Here is a 6,317-nt window from a genome sequence, read left to right on the forward strand (position 1 = left end):
AAGTATGGAGAAGTTGTGAACAGCTCATGATCCAAATCATGCCACATCATCTGTAAAACACGGCGGCAGAGGCAGTGTGACAGTGTGACAGTGTGAGGACACTGCAGTTAAGGCCTGGCAAAGGATTAAAAAGGAGGAAACACAGCATCCTCAGTTCAAGACTTCATGCTGTCACTGCCAGCAAAGGATTTCCAAGTATTAGAAATGAACATTTTATTTTGAGTTTTTTAATTTGTCCAAATACTTTTGAGTCTCTGAAATGAAGGGATTGTGTTTTTAAAAAACAGCTTTAGTTCCTCACATTTTTATGCAATCTTTTTGTCCAACCCACTGAATCAAAACTGAAAGTCTGCACTTCACCTGTATCTGAGTCGTTTCATTTTTAATTTGTTCTGGTCATGTACAGAACCAAAATTAGAAAAAAGTTTGAACCTCACTGTATACTAGAGATGCACAGATCCATATTTTGAATACATTAAGTATTATAAATCTGTCTTCTGGTAGCGAGCTAGCACGGATCACTCCGTGCATGGGCATGGATGGCGCAAACGCGTTAACGAGCTAACCGCACTAACGCGTTGACGCCGTGCAGCCCCACACACGGGGCAATCCGCGTTAACTTGCTAACGGAGATTTGCGGCGTTAATGCGGTTATGACGTTAACGTCATTTTAACGAGATTAATGCTGACAGCACTAATATAAAGATTTAAGTCATAAATGCCTCTATTGTATAAAACTATATTTTGAACACCTAACAGGTGTTTCTCATGCGTGAACTCTCCATATTCTTTAATATGATTCTTGCAGAGGTGGTGGTAATGTGTTTGTTGTGTTGTCAAGACAAGTTGAGCTGAGTGTGTATTTCTGGAAAAGACGTAAGTCTTATACGCCACAGGATTAGCATTGATTACACATGCTACATGCTACATGCATACAGGGAGGAGGTGGATCGTCTGGCTGAGTGGTGCGACACAAACAACCTGCTGCTAAACACCGACAAGACCAAGGAGCTCATCGTGGACTACAGGAGGAATGCTGACCCACATCCACCCATCCACATTAAGGGGACGGTTGTGGAGCGTGTGAGCAGCTTCAAGTTCCTGGGAGTCCACATCTCCGAGGATCTCATCTGGACGACCAACTGCTCCAAGCTGGTCAAGAAGGCTCACCAGCGCCTCTTCTTCCTGAGGACTCTGAGGAAGAACCACCTGTCCTCAGACATCCTGGTGAACTTCTATCGCTGCACCATCGAGAGCATCCTGACCAACTGTATAACAGTCTGGTACGGGAACTGCTCTGCCTCGGACCGGAAGGCGTTGCAGAGGGTCGTGAAAACTGCCCAGCGCATCGCCGGAGCACCACTTCCTGCCATAAAGGATATCTACAGGAAGCGGTGTCTGAAAAGGGCTGGGAAAATCATCAAAGACCCCAGTCACCCATCACATGGACTCTTCACCCTCCTGCCCTCTGGGAGGCGCTACAGGAGCCTCCGGACTAAGACCACCAGGTACCGGAACAGCTTCTTCCCCACAGCTGTCAGACTCCTGAACTCTGCCTCCTGACATCTGACCCACGTTAAACTCATGGACTGAACATACACACACCCACAACCGCCTACACACACACACAATGGACAACTGTACCCTCAAACACACAATAATAACATGGACTGAACCACCACTCACAACCACTAGCACTTTATATAACAACTGTACTGTATCCATATACAGTGGCTTGCAAAAGGATTCATGTTTGTGGCTGTAATGTGACAAAATGTGGGAAAGTTCAAGGGGGCTGAATACTTTTGCAAGCCACTGTATCTCAATGATCTCAACTACACTACTGTAAATGCTGTATAGACAATCATTCTGTACAATACGATAATTTTAATTCTACAACTATTTACAACTGTTTATAACTTGCATAATTCATATTTCTGTATAGTTTTCATATTTATATCCTGTTCATAGCCTGTACATAGCTTGTACACCACTACAGCCTGTACATACTTATAGTTATAGCATATTCATAATATACCTTCATACCGTGTACATTATAACATACCATAATAGATCCATATTTTGTACCCTCATACCTATAACAGACCCATTTCTGTAATATATCTATATATCTATATTATTGGTAATATATATTTTGTAATATATCTATATCACGGCTAAAGCACTTTTGGATGGATGCAAACTGCATTTCGTTGCCTTGTACTTGTGACATGTGCAATGACAATAAAGTTGAATTGTAATTCTAATTAATGCTGTAACAAGTCCATCTCTGTTCACCTAATATGCTTCTCAGTATTTTTTGGGAAAGGTACACAACTAGATCATTAAGATAAAATGTGGTATAATGTTCTTTGACCATTGTTCACTGAATATTATTTTGGGAATCAGCCTTTTTCAGGCCACAGATGAAGCCATTATCCAAAGATGTATTCAGGAAACAAGCATAGGAATCTGCATTATAAAGTTAAGAGATGCCACTGAAGACCCTGGGATAGTCTCTGAAGGTCAGAGAGTCTTGAAGGATTTGGATAACTCTGCCCTAGCGGCTGCTACGCTGTTTGGACTAATGTATGCTTTAAACACTTTTGCAGGCTGTTTTTCACAAAATGTATTCTAAACAGATGTCTCTCATGTACATTTTGGTATCATGAATTGAAAGTCCAGTTCATTGTTAAAAAATGCTTTGCTTTGATTCAAAAGAAAATGCACAGAACATATAATTAGATCAACCTTAACTTAGTTTTCTCACCAATTTCTCACCTCACCAATCTGAGCCATGGTCTGAGTAAACTTCATCACTCAGGCCACTCACACACAGATCGAGTCTTTTCTTTGCACCTTTGAACACTCCAATGTGTTCCTTTCTCTTATTTGTGCGTGTTTGGGTATGTGTGTGTAGCTCGGCCAGGGTCTGGGTTTGCCAATCCACTTGACACATGAAGAGAAAAAGCACCAACCTCCAGCTAGTTCATTAAACTTTAGGAATGATTTACTTAAAAAAATGCTCAGTCAATTTTACTGTTATAACAAAACATTAACATGACAAATTAATACGACTGGAACTGGAAGAAGCTGTTTGTGACTCTAGAGGTGTGTGACCGTCCAGAGGGCACCAGGTCACAGGTGGTGGGCGGGATGTGATGGGTGTCCTGTGATGACCTTGGTTTTTCTGAGACAAGAGATGCTGGCCTCCATGTGTGGCAGAAGGCAGCTAATTATGTTTTGGGCAGTGTTGATTACATTCTGCGCACCCTTCCTAATTTTTTGTTGTGTGTGGACCAAACCCCCAGGAGGTAGATGAGTATTTGCCCAGTCAGACAGAAAATACATGCAGTTGTCCGTTCTTTGAAAGCCTAAGAACAGTGTAAGGTGAGGGATTCTCTACAAGATAAACACAGAGTTCACTGAACTGGAGTTTTTGGATAGACGCTGCCCTTTTTAGGGATTTAATTAAAGCTGCTGGGTTATAATATGAATCACAAGTCCCCAGCATTCATAGTTTCTCTTTGTATCTTGGTTTTTCCTTCATGGATAGTTACCCTAGTAGACAGGCAAAAAACAAAACAAAACACTTTTGCCCTGCAGTACTACAGACTGTCCACCATCGGTTGTCTTGATGGATAATGTTTTGCCCGCCAGGGTAGAGTCAGTTGTGTAACTAAAAACTATAAACTGTACCTTCAGAGTCAGCACAGTGTCAAAAGCCTTAATTAAGGGGAAACATTTCACACTTGATGAACTAAATAAACTACTTAAAGAGTTCCCATACAGATGGATAGATAAAACCAACACACCACAATCAGTTCCACAGACCTTTGCTGCAAAGGTCTTTGCTTCAACTCCTTCCCCTGATAGCTGGAGAAAGAATACCAGAGAATGAGTCCAGCTGGTCATTCTGAAACTTAAGGATAAAGATCAACTTGACTTTTCAACCATTCTTACACACTTCACTATTGGTTTCCTTGACAGCAAGATATTTGAGCACTGGCACAGCATAACCTTGCAAAAGACTTCCTTTAAAGAAATCTTATCTAGAACACTACACACAATTGATAAAGGCTTTTGGTCTTTTTGTGTCCTTGTGGACTACAGTATGTGCTTTGAAGAGAAGAACAGTGTGTGGTTAGGGATACCCACAGCTTCCAAAACATTCTATTGTCTCTCTCAATGAACCATCAGTTAATGGTTGAATGCCACTGTGACAGAATGACAGACCCGACCACATAGTTCGCACTTTACAACATTATATTTGGTTGTTGTTTCCTCTAATACTCGGTTGCAGCTTTTCAGCTGCCACCCAGACACACAACAACAGGACTAGACAGTGCAGCGACCTCTGGCGTAGGCGTGGCAGGTCCCTCCGGCATGCTGACCTTCAGCTCGGGCATGGCAGGTCCCTCTAGTGCGGACCTCCGGCTCGGGCTGAGCAGGTCCCTCTGGTGCGCTGACCTCCAGAAAGGCATGGGGTTTGTCTCCCTCCTTCATGTGGCGGAGGGACACCGGTGTCGGTGTCAGCAAGGAACCAGCCCGATCTACCAGACTTTCTAATAGCTGCATCCGGAGCACAGACCAGTCCCACAGTTGTTCCGCTTGGTGGCAAAACACCTCTGCCTGCTTCTTCAGCATAGCCGCGAGCTCAGCCACCATTCAGGCCAGTGACTCCACTGGCTGGGCCGGTCGGGGTTCTACCGTGCCATGATCCTGGGTTTCGGTACCACTGTGACAGAATAACAGACCCGACCACATAGTTTGCACTTTACGATGTTTTATTTGGTTGCGGTTTCCTCTAATACTTGGCTGCAGCTTTTCAGCTGCCACCCACACACACACACAACACCTCAGGTCCCAGCATATCCTTTATAGGGGGGACGTAATTGGCTAATGGAGCTCTGGTGTGTCTCAGCCTCCCCTGCAGCCCCAAAGCCACACCCCACAACAACCGATCTACATGGCAGAAAAATTGTTCAGCCTTCTCTCCAGGTAACCAAAGAGAAGACTTGAAGTATCAAGTACTAGAAAACAAAATTTTCCAGTATGTTTTTTGTCCAGATGGCAAACACTGTGTGTTACTACACAGGAATGATATCGGCACATGGTTCAGCAGGGGGTCTGCCAGATTTTGTGGAGTTGATTCAGATAGCTGTTGTAGATGGAAGGTTGGCTTCATTGTTAAATGTTTAAATGCACGGTATATTAATCATCTCTGAAACTATGGGCTTGAACACAGAGAGTGTCAAAGTGACTGAGCCAAATCAGTTGACGATACATACTGTATATGGTGAGCCAGAAGCACTACATCCATGTACCATAGATGCCAAAATTGTTATTACACCTTGTCATTTACTTGACTTTATCCACAAGACCTTACAGAATGCATACAAATACCATGATCTATGGTTTCATGAAGCTGATGATCAGCACCATAGAAACATTCTGCATTCTAGTTAATATCATAAAGGCGATGAACAGTTCGAACATTATGCTAAGAATGGGTATGTGATGCTCCAGTGTTTAATCAAGCCAAATTTGACCTGCCTCATGGAATCTGTAGGAGCTCCAACACTGCAGAACAGTGGGATGAAGAAAGGGGTGTGTAAGAAATACACTGTAGTTAGTAATTCAAATCATTTAAGCCACTCCAGAATCTGCTTGTCTTTCATGTCATGTGTGATGTCAAAGAACATCCTAAAAGAATTTTAAAGCTATGGGATAGAAAAAAATTAACCAAAGTAATTCAGAGGTATGAGTGCTTGATCTTCTACAATAAATACATTTTTCTCAATCTTCAGTCTTCAACTCAAGTTCCTTGCTGCTGTTTTTCTTTATGTTGGGAGCTTTTATCTGTAAAGCCACTCCACTGAACGAGTCCCCAGAGCATTCCTGAATTTCACCAGCACAGAGGCCGTTCAATTGACTGTCTCTTACTGTATTGGAAAATGTCTGTCTTAATGAAAATACTGGGGCTGGCGAATTCTGACATAGAATAGAATAGAATAGAATAGAATAGAATATCAGCAACACATGACCCGCAAATAAGGTACCTACGTGCAATTGCAGGCAACAAGTCAGGTTTTTGCAGGAAACAATTACACTGTAGGTACCCTTTACTTTCTGGGCTGTGGGCCGTATTATGGAGTCACATGCAAGACCGAAATGATGAAACAACTACACTAAGGCATAAGTAGCCTTGTTACATGTGTACTTTCACGTAACAAGTCAGGTTTTTGCAAGAAACTGTGAAACAATTACATTGTAATTACATGTAATTTTGTGTAACACGTTTTGAACAGGAAACA

Source organism: Oreochromis aureus, linkage group 23 (assembly GCF_013358895.1).
Source record: "Oreochromis aureus strain Israel breed Guangdong linkage group 23, ZZ_aureus, whole genome shotgun sequence".
NCBI lineage: Eukaryota > Metazoa > Chordata > Actinopteri > Cichliformes > Cichlidae > Oreochromis > Oreochromis aureus.